This window comes from Alligator mississippiensis, chromosome 1 (assembly GCF_030867095.1).
Source record: "Alligator mississippiensis isolate rAllMis1 chromosome 1, rAllMis1, whole genome shotgun sequence".
Classification (NCBI taxonomy): domain Eukaryota; kingdom Metazoa; phylum Chordata; order Crocodylia; family Alligatoridae; genus Alligator; species Alligator mississippiensis.
Genome location: NC_081824.1, coordinates 277,490,666 through 277,509,018, shown reverse-complemented (window position 1 = coordinate 277,509,018; position 18,353 = coordinate 277,490,666). Strand labels below are relative to the sequence as shown.

At 42.6% G+C, this 18,353-nt stretch overlaps 1 long non-coding RNA gene across 1 annotated transcript; it reads right to left on the bottom strand.

Moving 5' to 3' along the window:
• Window positions 1-2,392: 2,392 nt before the first annotated feature.
• Window positions 2,393-14,500, bottom strand: LOC109280300 (uncharacterized). The gene is made up of 3 exons (XR_002086575.2): window positions 14,137-14,500; window positions 13,211-13,727; window positions 2,393-4,518 (listed from the first exon to the last, which is right to left on the bottom strand). It is a non-coding gene; the product is annotated as an uncharacterized LOC109280300 (long non-coding RNA).
• Between the last annotated feature and the right edge of the window lie 3,853 nt (window positions 14,501-18,353).

Genomic DNA, 18,353 nt, shown 5'->3' with positions numbered 1-18,353 from the left:
TCATATTAAGTATAGAATATTTGTAACCAGCTTTTAGAAACTGAAACCTGGACATTATTTCACAGCTAGTGGAAGGTTTTCTAGATTGGGAGATGACTTTTTTGTCAGTAGATGATCATCATCCCCTAAAAAGAGATTCACCATCAGTTTGCACATAGCGCTGTAGCTTTATTGTAGGAGAGGCATGCTAGTTTAAACCATGTGAGGATCTGGCCTATCATGGAGAATTTTCTATTCCTGTTATTTATCTAGCAAGAGAAAGGGAATAATAGAATATGCAGTATAATTAACCCTTACGACACAGAACATGATTCACAGAGTGTGCATTTTCTTCTTTCACAAGTATGGGTATCAGCATAATAGCAAAAAACAGGGACAGTGCTTTACATCATGGAACGTTGAAAGATTATTATAATACAATACATACTGCACTTTCTATTAATAGATCACAGGTAGTTTCTGAGTTTACCAATTGTGAGGTTTTATTCTTTTCAGAGGAACTGAAACAAGTAGAGAATGGGAAAGAGCATGAATTCATTTGCACAAATTCTTCAAGAGTGTGAAATGATATAAACATATCCTTTTCCTATTATCATTTTCCATTACAATTTGATGCAAATAAGAGAAAACATGTTAGTATAGCAAAGAAAGACATGCCTTTCTGCACATTCAGCCATAGCAGTGATGTTTTCAAGAGATGTGCACCCATTTATCTCTAGAGGAACTTTCCTTTGATGATGTAACTTTGATGATCCTATTTGATGTTAATAGGTCGAGGAATTTAATAGGGTAATGGTGAATTTTCTTGAAAAATGTACTGATGTAGGAAAGGAAAACTTACCTAGGGATACATTCATGGTGTTAAAACTACAGTAGTTTTCTTATTATTGCTATTACTATATTTCCTAAAGATTCCAATCCACTTCATGATCAGTTGCAATTGGCATTTTACAAACACGCATTACAGTACAGTCCCTGCATATGAAGGATTAGAATTTTAATCAGGGGTCTCAACCACAGATATGACCTCTTGGCTCCTTTTCTCCAAGTGTTCCCACCTCATTGTGTGCATTTCAAAAGGATCCTGCATTTAGGTCTATGCTCTGTAACTTAAGAGGCTCTGGACCTCAAGTGCATGGAGTTATGGAAAAGCAGCTTCCCACCATTTGTCTTCAGTTGCCTGTGTGACTGCCTTTGCTAGTGTCATGCCTGCAGAAATCAGATTCTGTTTTCTGTTCAGTGCTTGCTTTCAATGATGCTGCAGTTGGCATCTGTGTGTAGACAAAATGAGAGGCGTGCGTGCACGACACTTTAAAGCTGGCTAAATGATTTTGCACCGCTTTAATGGTGTTGCTGTTTGCACACCTCGGTGGTATATTGTATTAATTCCAGCTGCTGTAGGAAATTCGGTGCCATAATGCACCTTAAATGAATTGGGTCGCAGCAAACTACCCCTTCAGCTGCATGGCTACCCCTGCAGCTGCAGGGTGAAGCACCCGGCTCCATGCAGCAATGTGGCTCTGTACAAAGCCCTGTAGGCAGCCTGGCAGCAGCTCAGGAAAGCAGGTTCTGCCCAAGAAAAGCGGTGAGCCTGCCTTCCCCCCACCCCCAGAGCCTGCCTGCCTGCCTGAGCTGCACGGGGGCCTGGTGCTTCCCTCTGCAACTGCGGTGTCCTCTGGGACTGCCCAAGCCTGGTGCCTGCAGGTGGGTGCTGCCTGGGGAGGGGGCAGCTGCTGCGATGGAGGGAAGCACCAGCCCCCTCCCCGCAAGCCCAGAGACCACTCCACCTGCTGGCAGCTCACCCTCTCCTCCCTGCCGGAGAGGCAAGTAAGTCAACGGGGTGTGTGCACGACACAGGGGTTTAATCAACCCTAAATTGAAGCAGTGTTTTTTTAAAACCCACTGCTTCAGTTTAGGGCCCCTGTTTTATCTACACATGGTAGGACATAAAATTGAGATCTCATCCTCTTCTCTGCAGAACCTCTGCCCTCATGTCATTCCATTCCATAATCCCTAGGCATGTCCAATTCATGGGGTTATACTTTTTATCCCAGTCATATCCAAATATCTGGGGAAGGAGCCCAGACATGCAAAATTTCAATCCATTTTGAGAAGTTATGAGTGACTAAGAAGAGGAACAGAAAATGGAACTGCATAGGTAAATTTAACTAGGTTAACTAAATTTAACTAGGTTATTATAACAGTTCAAATTTCAAAGTGAGGACTTTAAAGATCATTGTGTAGCCACTGGTTAGTGGGTATATCCTAAACTGTTATAAATTATTATAGCTTCACTGAAGTCAGTACGGTTGGCCTGCCCACATTTTTTCCTTTCATGTAAAAAACTTGCATAATGTGCCTTGGAACATTTGAACAAAAGAATGACCATGGCTCTCATTCAAAGGCTTTTTTTCTTGGAAAAGTGGAGTTTACATAGGAATTATTTAATCATAAAATAACAATGAGAATGTAAGCCAAGATTCTTGGCACTTTTATAACAACATATACAAAGTACATTAAGGAACAGATTATTTTGAAATTAATAGGCCCAATGCACTAATGCTTCCATAAGTCTGCATTTTAGTAGTCAGGGAACTGAAAGTGTAAAAAGAAATACATCATAATAAAATTCAAGTGAACAATCTGTATACAGAATATCACATGGAACAAGAGGTTTTGGCAGTTATTCACCTTTCAGTGTGGGAATTACAAGTACCCTTTGTTCAGAGATAAGAACAACACAATAATACAACTTGGGGTTTTAAAATATGTCCAGTAAAAATGATTTAATATTAAACAAGCTTTTTAAAAAAAAGCTTGTACAAAAAAGAAAAGAAAGTATTTATATGAATAAAGTTAGTCTGCTGACACAAACTTCTTGACAAATTAATATACTGAAAGCCTTCACTTCACTTGCTACAGCTACAAGTTGAGTTTGACTTTTCTGGTAATGTTAACTCTTCCTGAAGAAAACCTGAAAGTTTAGAAAAATACACGAATAGCTATCGCTACAAAATACATAATGGCAACGATCTTAAAAACTAAGTCATAGTCCTCCATCTACATTTAGAGAGCATAAAGGAGTGCATTGACTTGCAAATGCTGAGTGCTCAAGAGCTGCTGTTGACTCAGTGGGCATGCTGCACTCCTGAAAATTATGCCACTAATTTAAAAATTTAAATATAGACTTAGCTTAACTCTTAAAAAAATTAAAAAAGAAAAACGTGGCCCTTACCACTAGGAAGCATTTGAAGGACTGCAGTGATTTGGCAAGGAGCTCTACAGCTGGAGTTCTCAACCTTTTTCTTCCTGAGGCCCCCTCTAGCATGCTATAAAAACTCCCTGGCCCATCTGTGCCATAAAAAGTGTCCAGCTGCCCAGCCCCACCTGCATGGCCCAAGCTGCAGCAGGAAGGGCCTGTTGGCAAGGAGCCCCAGGGCCCCACTTACCTGAGCAGCAGCAGTGTGTAGCCTCACTTGTCCACCCTCTGTGCAGCCTGCAAGATGGAGGCTGTGGGGCTGGGCAGCACAGGCCCACCTCTGCCCCTTCCTCAGGACTTGCCTGAGTCCTGTGGGGACCAAGGTGGCTTTTCCCCATGCCATGCTGGGCCGGGCCAGGTGGACCACCTGAAACCTGCTCACAGCCCCCCCAAGCAGCTGCTGACACCTGTTTGAGAACCACTGCTCTACAGCAATGGTCTCTTAAGTTAATAATATTTCTGCCAAACAGAGTCAATGAGATAGGAAGGGAAAAGAGAAAATATTGTTGAGGGAAGAAAAGACACTTTGTAAGACCCCCCACCACAAGAAAAGGCAATCATCTACTCTGGAAATCTTGAAGAGGAGACTAGCCAGCCACCTTGCTAGGGTCACCTGACCCCCAGTTATCTTTCTTGCTTGGTGCAGCAGGGCTGGACCCGATGATCTTCCAAGGTCCCTTCTAGCCTCACCATCTATGAATCTGTGAAAGGAAGAAGGAAAGAAACACTCTTCTTAATTTCCTGAATTACTGTGAGGGGAAAAAAAATGAAGAACTCCCCTCTTTCCTTCACCAGCTTTTTGAAGATTGAGAAAGAGACAAACACAGAACCTAGACAAAGAATTATGATTATAGAAATACAATCCTGTGACAACTTGAATACCATAGGGAAAGAAAGGTATCCAAGTTGTAGCCATATTGGTCTAGAGGAAAAGGCAATCAGGACTTGTAGTAGAGATGATCATTTTATTAGATCAACAAGATTTTTGCAAGAAAAATTCTTTAACTGCAAGCTTCCGGGTACAAACGCCCTTCATCAAGCATTGGAGAAAAGATTGTAAAAGTGCTCCTGGGTAGAAATGAAAGTTCATATTTCATAGGATTTCACAGAAGAGTCAATAGATGGAAAATTCCTCCTGGGCTGTCAGTTCATAGCTTGTATGGAATCTCTCACCTCCTGTGAGGATCTCTGATGATCCAAATTACTTTGAAACAAAGGCAGGAGCCAGATCTCAGGTTTCAGGTGGTCACAGTTGCTTCCTGCTTGGGAAAATATGAAGATTTCATTTTTAAAAATGGGCTAAAATCAATATCTTCCATGTGTCAAGTATCCAGGTTGTATCTGTATTTGTCTAGAGGAAAAGGCAATCAGGCTTCATAGTAGAGATGATACCTTTTATTAGACCAACAAGATTTTTGCAAAACATTTCCTTAATTGCAAGCTTTCGGGAACAAACACCCTTCATCAGGCATTGGAGAAAATCTTGTAAAAGTTCTCCTGGGTAGAAATGAAAGTTAATATTTCATAGGATTTCACAGAGGAAAAGAAAATCACTTTTCTAGAATATTTAACATAACCCGCAATGCATTTGTGTTGTCATTTGTCATCTTCTCCATTGCTTTCTAGAACTATTTCATCTACATGTAGGTTTGCTTTTTTCAGTACTTGTTCTGGGTAAAAAATGTAGAGTTTCAAATACAGGACTGGAAGTACACTCTCCTGGGCTCTATTCCTCTCTCACATTAATTCTGGTATGCAGACTTCAGGAAGTCACTTATACCATATTTTGGTTTGGTTATAATTTTCTTCTGGCAGTCTAGAGCTCCTTGCAGGAGGGGAGGTCTGGAATGTATTTGGACATAGGACCTGTGCAAAGAATTTAGGTGTAGGACCTGTATTGCTTCAAGATGGAGCTTAACATGATTATGGAAGGGTTAGTATGGTAAAATCAGTGTTCTTGCAGATATTATATGGTTTCATGTGGGAGTTCATAGAAAAAGCCAGTGTCCCTTGAGGTTGCCTACATATATGTATAAAGTGTTTGGTAACTCCATGCTTCTGGGCTTCTACCAATTGCCCATAGGGGGCTCAAAAGATTTACCCTCCCTCCAACCCAAATACTTTAGTTGGTATCAGGGTGTCATTTTCCATCTTTTGGAGGAGGGCTTTTTCCTCTGCTGTCCTCTAAAGCTTCGGATATTAGAGATGGAGGCTTAATGTTATCGGGGAGCCTATCAAGTGACTGGCCTTTCTTCCTGTGTTCAAAGGCAGACCAATCATCAGACGTGGGGTCAGGAAGGAATTTCATCCCAAAACGGGTTGGCAAGGAACGTTGGGCATTTTGCTTCCTTCTCAAGCACTGAGAGTCGTTCACATTTTAGGATTATCAAGGCATATTTTACCTAACAAATTCCTTACCAGTGCAATGGCCCTGAGGCTTAGCAGGGCAGCTCTGTGCCTGGGGTAGCACTGGCTGCTGCTATGCTGATTGCAGCAGTGGCTATTTTTGGCCCCCTTCCTGTCCTCCCCCTGCTAAGGGAGGGATCTGAGGCTGCTGTCCTGGTCACCCTCCCTCACTTTGGCAGTGGCCAAGGTGCTAATAAAGCCACTAAAGCTCCTGCTCCCTTTAGTGTGCCCAAAGGAGTTTTTATTATTTACCAGGTGTTTTGTGGCATTTTTGACTGAGCTGTTTCAGAAAAGCTAGAGGAGATGTTCCTGTGGACCATTTTAGACAAGTACAAAATAGTTAAGGAATTTACTTTCCTCAAATGAAAGATGAGGCTTAATTAATACTCTGAGGGCTTTTGCAATTCTCAGATAAATGTGATATGTGGGTGCCAAATATTGTAGTCAGTGATTATGCCTCTCTCGTGGAATGGTGGCACTCCTATTAATACCCTATAGATGTAAATCGCTTTTCTATAGATATTTTCAAAATGTTGAAGTGTATTCATTTATATTTCTGGTATGTATCATGGAAAAAAAAGAAAAAGGCCCAAGAATCACTGTTTACCTGATGAGCCATAATAGCAGGAGTATTTACCTTCCTCACAGCATTGTAGTTTTGCATAAATGGAGTAAGTGCAGGAATTCTAATGCTAGGGAAAAATGCAGGAATGTTTAGTTCATCACAAATCATGGTCAATATCTAGGGCAGATGAAAACTAAAAAGAGACAACCCACAGATGCAAAAGAGCTGGTATACCCATTTACCTATACCTGTTTACCTAAAGTTCCCCTTGTTATCTTCCCTCCTCTCAAGGGAAGGAAGCAAAGAGAATTCAAAAGCAAAGCAGTCCTCAGGGTAGCTGTTTTCCAATCTACTGCCTATATTGCTGATACAGTGAAAGTCCTGAAACCATGAACGACACGTGACTCCTGCAGCTGGGGGGGGGGGGGGCACGGTGGTGGTGGGAGTGTGGCAGTGGCGGATGATGCGGGGGAGCTCCCACAGATGCTGATGATGCTGTCAGTGGCAGTGGGGGCAGGGAGGGAGGTGGTGAGTGCCACCCAGGGGTTGGCGGCCATTCATAGCCACTGCAGCCGGCCAGTGGGGATCACAGACCACCCGCAGATGCTGCCAGCAGAGTTGGTGGTGGGGTGGCAAGTGGACGGACCATCTGCAGGCACTGCTGACAATGTCAGCAGTGCCTTTTTGTAGGGGGTGCACTGCCATGCTCAGGGGTTGTACGTGCACTCGTGTGCACCCCCTACATGTCGCCCCTGCCTGAAACCCCAAGTGGCATTGACAAGTTTCTCATAGCCAAGGAACTGGACAGAAGTTTGCTTCATTCAGTGTCTGAGGCCAACCTTTTCTGTATTTTGCCAGTTTTAGCTGGCCCATGGCAGAGGGAATAGATCCACTTAGTTCCCCACTCCTTCTGCTTGAGCCAATTAAGCATCTAATTTGCAAGAAGGGATAGGTAGATAGTATCCCACCACACTACCTACTTAGTAAAGTTAAAATTTGCTACCTAAAACCATCCCTATCTCTGTTTTCCATTCCACTGTGTCTATTGATCAGTTGAATGTTGTTTAGCCAATATTTTAATTATGCTAATTTTTTTTTATTCAAAATATTTTAAAACTTGGAAGGTGCATCTGCATGTGCTATTAGCACAGGACAATAGATTCTGGTAAATAGTGTGCCAGAGTTTACTGCTCCTGGGCACAGCGACTTCATGTGCTCCTGGGACTGCAGCACACTGAGCCAGGTGGGAGCAGTCCCAGCTGAAACAGGACTCAAGGGGCAAGCCTGCCAGCGTGGGGCTGCCCCAACTCAGCTCAACATGCTGCAGAGAGGCTGTCTCAGATAGAAGGGTGCTCCATTGTGGGGCTAGTTGGCAGGCAGCTGCGCACTGGAGCACCTTTCTACCCCAGACAGCCCTGTCATTGTCTACATGTGTGTTGCTGCACACTAAAGAATGCCACTGCTGAATAGTAATCGTATTTACAAGTACTAACCTGTGGCCGAGCTAGTTTCCTGTGGCCTAATAGGGCTGCATGTGTAGACATTGAGACTTTAGTGTGGAGGTAATAGGCAGCTCTTCAGTAAACGTGTCATGTAGATGCACCCATAGTGTAAAATTTTTTTAAAAGTTTCATTCCAAACATGACAAGTAAAATGCGTGAACACATATACATTTCACTACACATCATTTTTATTAATGCTGGCACAGAAGAGGAATTATCCTCCCTTGTAGTATTTAGTATCTTGTTTATTACATGTAGAACTGTAGTTACCTTAATAAATGGGTGAGTATAACTACAAAAAGTATTTCACCTCATATAATAACTAGATAACAAAACAAACAGTGGTTTGCTTCACTGGATGTTTCATCGGATAATAGCATTTGATGAAGATGTTACTTACTAAAACCCAGGCGTACCTGCTTTAGTTAGTCTATACTGTGCAAAACTACCTTGCCTTCTGCCTGACTTCAGACTAAGAGGGCTAACTACCTCTCACTGAATATAACACTGCCATCTGCTGGCTATGTTACTAGAGTTACAACTCTGAGTTAATCTCCCATTCTTGGTCTTCAGCACAATACTCAGGTGTAATATTCTTTTATTATTTAATTAAAGTAGCCTACAGTTATGGTGTCACTACTGTAAATAGAGGTATTAATACTGTATTTTTGAAAGGTGCATTTGAACTTATTTTAATATACAGGCTGCAGTCTACAAACAGGGACATATTTAAATAGAAAAAAAAATCAAGCATAAGCATTTTCAGAGATTAGTCCTTAGTATATTAACACATATTTTATATCTTGTTAGTAGGCCCATCAAATCAGTATGTACCCATGTGTTCTTCTGGCAAAATGTTCCATCAGAAAATGCTATTTCATCTAAACAACATATGGGAAATGTCAATTTTAACACAATTTTGTTTTGCAAAGAAATGATATTACAATCTAAATATTCAATTTGGACTGTTTAAAAAGGAACAGCTTTGATTTTTGTTTTGAAACATTTTTTTTTACTATTATAACATGTCAAAATTCCAAAAAATATTTTGAATTGAGCCGAGTATTTGTCCTTTATTAGAAAACTGTCATCTTCATATTGATGACTATGATTATTGTCAATGACAATGAGTATATTGATGACAATATGACAGTGATTTTTCCTGATATCTACTTTTTAGGAAATGTCAAATTTTGCTTTTTCACCAATCTGGAACTGAACATATTTTAATATCCTGGAATTTTCCAGAAACTTGATATTCTCATTCATGTGTAGCTCTAATATTTCGGATAACTCATTTTGAGTTAAATTTTCAAAAGTTGCCTCTTTGTTTCAGTTTTTGAGAAATAAATAAACAATAAACTAGCTAGAAATTCAAAGTACCAACAAGTCCTAATAAAAGTCATCTCAAGTGGATACTCAGTGCCTTTGAAAATACCATATTAAATTGCTGGCTTGAACATATTTCTCATGCAGTCCAAGTATTTTCCATAACACACTATGTTTAAAAAAGATACTGTCGTTTCTCAACATATGTTGTTTATTTGGATGTGAAATATTCCCTATATCTAAGATTCCTTTTAAAAAAAAAAGAAACAAAAACCCAAACTTTCAAAACTTGATCAAACACCCCCATGATTTTTGCTTTTTATTTTCTACTTGACATGTATGTGTTGATGGTCAAGTGACAAGTTGCTTGAAAAATATTAGCTATCCAGCTATCAGGAAGATCACATTTCCATACATATCACTGCTTCAGCATACTCCAGTCATTTTAATGAGACACATTCTTTTGAATTGGCAAACAGTACTCCAGAACCCAGGGCTTCACTCTGAGGTATTTTAATAAATGTCACAGGTTTTTTTGTTATAATCCTTGCTAGCTGGCACCATTTGGCACATGCTTCCCTGCAGGCTATTTCTAATCCCATTACTGTGGAAGTGACTCAGTTTGTAGCCTTTTTAGCACATTTGAGGCAACATCTGAGAGCAGCTTTGGTCTCCATCAGAAATGTCTGTGTTTATCTACTGTTTCCAGCTGTGTTTAGCTGAAATCCAGTGAGAAATTGTAATTTTAAAGGTAAAGAGTAGATAAAGCAAATTAAACACATTCACCTTGATAATTAGGAGTGCAATAATTGATGGAAAGCTGCCGGAAGAGTTCCCCAGTTTTCAAGTATTAGTGTAGATTTCATATTAATCCATTTTGTTGTTATTTATTTTAAATCTAGCATGTGTTCTACTTCATGAAAGCAAATCAAGTGGATTTATGTTTAAACTCTAAAACCCCCAAATGATATCAACGATAAAGCTTCAGATTTAGATGGATAGATGTCCTTGTCACTGTTTACATTTTAAAATCTTCAAGTCTTGTCTGATTTACCATACTTACCCTAATCCAAGGTGATTTCCCCCCCCCCCCATTTAATGTGGGGGAAAAAGCTCCGCATCTTGGATTTAAGTACAGTATAAGGTGGGGCAGGGAGGGGGGACAGGTAGCTACAGGCTGAACATCTGATCCCAAACCACTGCTGCTTGGTCACGCTGGGGCTGGAGCTACCATGTCTTCTGTGCTTTGTGCTGGAATGGGTCTGGAGCCATGGCAAGGTGGAGCAGCATGGGCATCAAGGGGATACAGGCTATACCAAGCAGGTGGCAGGGGACGCAGGCACCACTGGAGGATGCAAGCACAGGGTGGGGGCTGGCAAGAGGTACAGACACCATAGGGAGGCTGCAGGCACCAGGGCACACAGGCACAGAGGGCAGGCAGCAGAGAGGAGACAAGTGTCAGGGGGAAAAGATAGTCAGGCCACTTGTCCATGCCTCACCCCTTCCTCCCCCCCACTGGAGAATTTAAGATGCCTTCCAATAATCAAAGTCTACCCATGGAAAATTGTAACAAATGTGTACATTTTCCATGGATAGAATCTAATTACTCGGTGGGCGGGGGCATCTTACGTGGATTCATGTAAATATGGTATTTAAACTAAATAGATAAACATGTCAAAATCCCCCAAGAGTCCCAAACTCTGAGGAAAAGTATATCTGGACTCAAACTCAAATTTTGTAGCTTGGGCTACTTTACAGTCTGGGGAAGAGTAGGGAGCACTGTCCCACTGCTCCCACCACCCCACTCCTAGACTAGGAGTGGAGAGGAGGAGCAGCCATGGGCTGCTGCCTGCTGCTTCCACAGACCTGAGTGTTCCCAGCCTGGAAAACAGACAGGGAGGCATCCTACTGCTCCCTCTCCTCTTGGCGGGGGGGGGGGGGGGAAGAGAGCAGATGGGAGGCTTCCTCAGACCTGGATCACTCCTTTCTGGGTAATGGATGGGGAGTCTTTCCCTGCCACTCCGCTTGCCACCAAGAACAGCAGGAATGAATCAGCCACTGCTCCCTATGCCTTCCCCAGACCGGGATCACCTCAGTCTGGGAAAGGTACAGGGAGCGAGGGAGAGAGAGTAGCTGCAGGCTGAACCACCTGTACTGTTCCTTATCCCGGAAAGATTTCTACTAGTGGAAATTTTCCAGAAATTCCCCAGAAATTTCCACTACTAGAAATGAATGCCTGTACATGGCCTTAGTAGTGCTGTAGAAAACTAGCACGTCAAACCTGAATACTTGATGCAGCCCTAGGGGTAGCAGGTATTGAAGAAGTTTCTCTAAAACTTATCTCAGTTCTCCAGTAGCCAAAACCCTTTTTGGCTTATACTCTTGAACACCCAAAGAACAGAAACTTTTTTCTTTCTCTTCTTCAATTTATTGTAAAATCCATACCAGGGTCTATACATCTTACTCCTTGAGAAAGGCGCACACATTTCTAAACTTGCATTATTAGTTCAAAGCAAGAGAACTGCCTCATGGCAATCTATCCATAGTAATCCATATGATGCCACTGCATTTAGCACTAAAAACTGTCTGTCATATCTGTGCACAGCATGTTCAAATGTGTGAGGAAAGATATCTTTCCTCACCCACCCCCTTCCTTCAAAAAACAGATCTGCAATGGATGTCACTAAATATTGCATTTTTTTTTACATGGAAAAATTCAAAATAAACAGATGTGGCTGAGTCACGTTTCCCATAGGCATTATGATTTTTCTATAGTAATAAAGTAACACAAGGGAGATCAAATCTCTGCAGGTGCAAAGCAGCTTTTTGTTTGCAATGACTCCAATAAATAATTTTATGGGAACAATTAAAGAAGCCACATTGTAGAACAAAAATTCCTTAAGTAGAAGGAAAGTCTGTTTGTACCTCATGTATAGTAGTGGAGGCATTGTTTAAGAACAGCAAAACTTAATGAAAAACGTTATACACAGGAGTCTGGCAAATTTAGTTTATAATGTTAGCATGGTTTATGGCAGCTTTTAATTGAGCAAGCAACTTTAGGAATAACCCACTTCTGCACAATTTTGCACTCATTCAAGTAAGGAGAAGGAATACAGGTTTGTGCTTGTTCTCTGTTGCTGTTGCACTTCTCATAACAGCAGTAGCTGTTTGAAAAAAGATTAGAATAGCAGAATACCAGTCCTTTCCAAACTGGTATTACCTGTCAGCATATATTTTTTTGTCAGTCCTTTTTCTCACAGATGCTTCCAAACCCTTTTTGTTTTCATCAACATCATAGAGCTTGGACAAAGCAGTACTGGTTATAGCAGCATATATTTTAGAAGAGGCAATTCTAACTGCACTTGTGGCATCTTTTTGTATAACCCCCTTAATAAAGCATTAATAAGGAACCAGTTTAAGTCTGAAGCCTGTAATTATGCAGAAACCTTCGGATGTCAGATAGATAAGGATCACTGCATGTGCAAGTGAATGCAGCTCTTTCCTGGGTAAACCATTTAACTATACCTAGCAACACTAACTACACTGGGAGCCAGGAAATGAGGAGCATGGTACGCAATTGAGGGGGAGTTTATGTAGTTAGCTTGAAAGGTCACATGTGCAGGTACAGGCTGGGCCAACCTTCCTTACTTCTTAATTGGTTATTAATTATACAACACATATCATCTTAGTGTGCATGAGTCTAAGCTTAATACTTAATGGCATCACAGCCCAAAGCTTTACGACTGCAAATTTACACTCGCAACCAGTTTTGTTTGAAACTCAGGTGGAAAAAATCAATTTGCTTTGTTTTGCAATGATCTCCCTGAAAATGACTAGAAAACAGAAGATTGTGAAGAAAACACAAAGGTGCTGCTTAGATCATGGGTAAAGGGGTCATGCAGAAAGAAGGACAGTGAGGTGGTATATAATGCTAGAAAGAAATATTGTACATTGTAAGTAAAAATTCTATTTGGGGGAGATGATGTGATGGTTTACACAGACCCACTTGCAGTGCAGAGGCTTCCTTCCCCTCCCAAGTCTGTTTCTTTAAGGTTTAAAACATTCTTGAGGGCAGAAAGCTGTGGGGAAAGAAGTATAATCACAATAGAGAGGTTTGCAGACAGTTTTGCAGTGGGCCGTCTGAACTACCTTGTTGGATCCTCATGAAAGCATTAGATGTTCCTGCTTTAAACATCCCTGTTGTCCGGCACCTCATCAGGTATGTTCCCAATAGGAGTCTTATGTCACACTCCCAACAGTTGTTGCAGGTTACTTTCTTTCCCCTGGATGACTCACCCTTGCTGATTATTTGGGAAGTAGGAAGGTGCTTGCCCAGAGAGTTGATCTGGAGTTTACCTATATGATAGTTTTCCATCAGAGAATACCGATTCATCCGAGCTGAATCATTGTGTGAGAAAGCTGGGACTTTGAGAAGCTTTCAGCTGAGCAGTCTGCCAAGGAGCCAGAGCCTCCTGAGCTACCAACCCCCCTCCCCCCAGCTCCTGGACACTTGGCTGGTTCTGCAATAACTGATGTGGCAAGCTGCCAGAGAGCTGAGGATTTGGGGGCTCCTGACTTCATAGGTGTGTTTCTGGTGAGCTGCTGCATTGCTGGTGCGTGGCAGGTTCCCCACATGGCTGCCTTCCTGGGGAGTCCAACTTGCTGTCTGGCAACAAGGAGAAAAATCCTAGTTCAGTTTTCACAAAGTGAGAGACCTGAATCAGTTCAGCTTTTGCAGCCTGTGGTCTCCCGGTACAACAAATGCCATACTTCTCCAGATGAAAGCTGTTTCAGAAATTCAGAAGTTTTCCTGAGAGGAAGCAGACTGTTCTGCAGCTTTAACTATTACTTGTGCCATATCCTTTCAATTCACAAATAATACAACGTATGGTATGGACACAATGTTATATCAAATTAAAAGTGGGTGTGGGAGACACTTGCCATCCATTGAACTATTTTGGAGCAACTATTATTGTGTGCTGCCTAGCCTGTGATAAGTGGAAACTAATCTGCAGTAATTTAGCATTTGTTTTATTCACTTACCAAGGGATAAAGCAAACATATGAACTACTTACTGTAAAGCAGATGATACTCTGTAAAACCTCTTGTTTTTTCACTTCAGAATACTTGTTTTGTATGCCCACAGTAGGAGGTCTTCCATGTTGTCGTATCAGGCAGAGCAGAGAATAGATCTTTGCTTCCTGATAGAAAGGACCAATTTTCATTCATTTTTGACACTGTCTTAGCAAATTAGGTTCTAGGAATGCCATCCAATTCTATGCAGTTTAAAAGTTGTTCCTGATGTAACTTAATACCTTCCATGAGATAATCTTGGTGCATTGTAGTTCCTGCTCCCAAATTATAAACTTACCAGTCACACTATTGCTTTGATAGTGTCAGCTCATTAGGCAAGAACCAGTCTCTCAATATAATTCTTTTTACAGAAAATACCATATTAAAGCCCTCATATACACTGGATCATCCAGTGTGAGCTCCTGTGGTGGGGGCCAAAGTTGCTCTATTGTAAATCTGAAAGATCTGTCAGCCCCTGCCGAGTTGAAAAATCAGAACATAGGCCACAAGAATATTTATTCCATTAAAAATATAGATAAAAAAATAAAACATGGTTTGAAATCTGACTCTTTCTGCAATTGGCATAGCTATAAGAGATACTAATGTTAAATTTAAAAGAGATGTTCTGTTCAAGCATTGATTTCTCATTTCGTTGTATTTTTTTTTATGTGGCAATTAACATTCTTCTCAATCTAGACGTAGATGTATCCAGTTGCAGATTTTGTTGGCTGTCCTAATGCTCATATTTCTTTGTGTATGCAGCATGGTGCTTTTCTATACACTACCTATTCTATATCTGCTTTGTGGGTAAATTGATTCAGTATAATGTTAGGCAGTGAACTAGTGGATAATGACCTTTGCCTTGTGACACAGGTTTCAACCTTTGTCATTCTGATCTCAATCATGCCATGGCTTAAAGAAACAGTCTGCTTTTCTTCTGTTGCGTTTGTTCATTTGTTTATTTGTACTAGATGCTGTGTGTCACATTTTATTTAACTTATGCCAAAAGAAACCTGACTCCATCATAAAAATGAACCCAAGAAGCATCTTGAATCCTTTATGTTGGAATGGACCTGGCAGACAGTTAGAGGAAGTATCTAAGAGCTTCCAAATTTTCCTGGAAGCAAACAGAATTGCAGAAAAGCTGGAAATAGTGAAATATTCCATAATAGTGTTTGTAATACAAACCAAGAGGGATCTATAGTGTGTTATGGAGAGATGATGAAGGAAACTTCCAGCTGTAATAAAAAAATAGATTAAAAGGAAAACTTTGATATGTCACTCAGTAAAGGCACATTATTTTACAGCCTGCTGGCTGCCAGTACAAACCATTGAGCTGCAACTTAAAATTGAACGGAGGGAACTTGGACAGAAAAACTAACTAGAGGTAGTATAGTGGATGCTCACATTAATATAAGGGTTTAACAACATTACTGGAGCTGATTTAAAAAAACAAAAACAGCTTTCATAGGCACTCATTTGTCTGATTGTGGTGTTTGGATAAATGATGTCTACAGGACTTGAATCAAATTAATTTCCTAAATAACCAAAGGGGATTTTAAAGAAATAGATGTGTTCTTAAAATCCTTGTTCAATATTTTTAAAGAATGCGTCTGTCTTTGCTGTGTGAGAGAGTGGTTGACATAATGAGTAGGGCTGCGTGAAGCTTTGGCCCCTGATTTGATTCAGCAGAGATTCAGCCCAATTTGGTGGCCGAATCTCCGAATCTAATCAGAGGACCCTTTAATTTCTCCGAATCGATTCAGCGAGATTTGGAGATTTCAACGTAGATAGAGCTTTAAATAATTTTTCTACATACCTCTAGGTAGCAGGGGCTCTGAACCTTGTGGTGCTGGGGTGGATGCAGTGTCCCAGAGAAGCACAGGGGGACTCCCCAGCGCTTCTGCTCCACTTCCCAGTCCACCAGGGAGTGCACTGGGAGCCCCCCCATGTTCCCCCAGCTCGGCAACTGGTGCCTCCTGGGTCGGGGAGGGCACCTGGGGTCCCTTTGTGGCTGATCACCAAGCCAGAGGAGCATGGGGGACCCCCCAGCATGCTTCCCGGCAGACCCAGAAGTGGACCAGAAGTAGTTGTGGTCCACTTCCGGGTTCACTGCAGAGCACGCTAGTGAGCCACCCATGCTGCTGTGGGACGCTCCGTCTGCCCCAGCACCACAGTGATCACAGCTGCACTGCTACCTCAAGGTATGTAGAAAAAACTTTTAAAGCTGTGCCTGTGTCTGAATCACTGATTCGCTGAATCATCATCGAATCGTCAGATTCGGCCGAATCAAAACAGGGACAGTGATCCGAATCAACAGATCGAAATCACTGTCCCTGATTCGGGCTGAATCTGAATCAGAATTGAATAGGGCCCATTTTGCACAGCCCTAATAATGAACCATGCGAACTAAGGCTGTATGCAGACATTCATTTTATTTTTAAAAATTTATCCTGGTAGAAATCTTTCCTGGACAGAAAGCAATAAAGATATTCAGCCTGTAGCCTCTCCCTCTCACCTGCTGTCTGTGCCTTCCCAAGATGGGGATGATTCCAGTCTGGGGAAGGTGAGAGGAACTGTGCCCGCTCCCCTCCTCCTGGTTCTGGGGAGGAGTGAAGCAGTGGGTACCAAGAGCAGATGGAGCACAGAGAGCAGATGGAACATGGGGACAATAACCCCAACCCCTACCCAAAGCAGGGAGTGGTGAAATATGGCTCACCAGCCCTTTCCTCAAACTAGCCATATCCCCAGGTTAGGGAAGAGGCAGGAAACAGCAATGGAAGCTCACATCCGTTCTTCTCTTCTCCTGGACTGGTCCAAAAGGGGAAGAGAGCAACAAATCACACCCCACAACCCCTCTGCCAAGCCTAGTGCTTCCCTGGTCTCAGGGAGTGAAGCAAAGAGAGCAGCACAGCAACCTCCACCCAATTCTCACTCCTGGGACTCAAGTGTGAGAAGGAGGTGAGGGGGTCACAACATTGCTCCCTGTATTCAGGTCCCAGTGCAGGGAGCTGAGGGGATGGAGTGGTGGGGCAAACTCTCTAACTGCTCCATGCATCTGGGTCTCTGTTGTGAGAAGTGGGTGGGGGCTCTTCCCTGCTACCCCAGGGAACCCTCCCCTGAGCCCAGTTCCTCACTGGCCAGCTTCCCCTTGCCTACCTACCACTCAGCTGAGCATTGGGACAGCTATCTAAAAGCTGTTGCAGCCACAAGAGGAGCTTGGGGGGATACTGCGCAGCCTAGTTCCCCCCAGCTGCCTTCCCCTTGCCCCCTTCCACTCAGCTAAGAGTGGGTGCATGCATGGGAGGCAAGGAGCAGAGGGAGCAGTGAGACAAAGCTCTTCCCTGATTCTAACACTAAGAACTTTGCCATGAGAAGTAGGCCATATGAGTTGTGCTGCTCTCTGCTGCTCATCTCCTGCTTCCGGCAGCAGAGTAGAGAGAGCCATACTGTCCCAGACTAGGGACAGAAATTACACATAAACTGCTATAAGTGATTGGAAACTGGTTCAAGTCTGTAATGCAACAGAAGTTGAGTGCACATAAACTGGTTTAAAATGGCTGAAACCAGTTTAAGACAAGCCTGGATGGATGTAGTATCAGATCTAACTGATTTAGATTATATCAGTTTATTGAACTTCTATCCCAGATCCCCTCCAGATTCAAGTTAACTCACAGTCCCCACAGCATATAAGGATGCTTTACACCTGCCCAATAAATGCCCCCCTGTCAGGCTCTGTGCCCTGCTGTTGTTGCTACAGGAGCTGTGCACTGACTGCGCCAAACGTCCCCTGCCCACATGGTAGCAGGAGGCACCACAAAGCATCACGGAGCTCCCAGGGCAGAGGCAACAGGGCGCACAGCCCCAGCCTGCAGTGGGCATCCTGACTCTGCCCTGTGCACAAATCAGGGAGCACATGCCCCCATTCCTCCCCCGTGGTGTATACAACAATGGGGAGCCATGCCCCCGCAACCCTGGACTAGCAGCCCACAGCTCCATCCCATGACCCGCCCTCTCCCCAGGGCCCCATTCACCCAAGCACTTGCCCCTGCCCTTGCCCCACTCCATCCCTCACCATGAGAGCCTCTATGGCTCCCCTACTGCTTCCCTCTCCGCCCCCCCCCCCCATGTCCACAGACTTATTTCTCCAAATTCACCCATTGGCATCATCAAATAAAACTGTTGCCTCCCTAGTGGAAGAGTAGGGGGATGTTTGCTA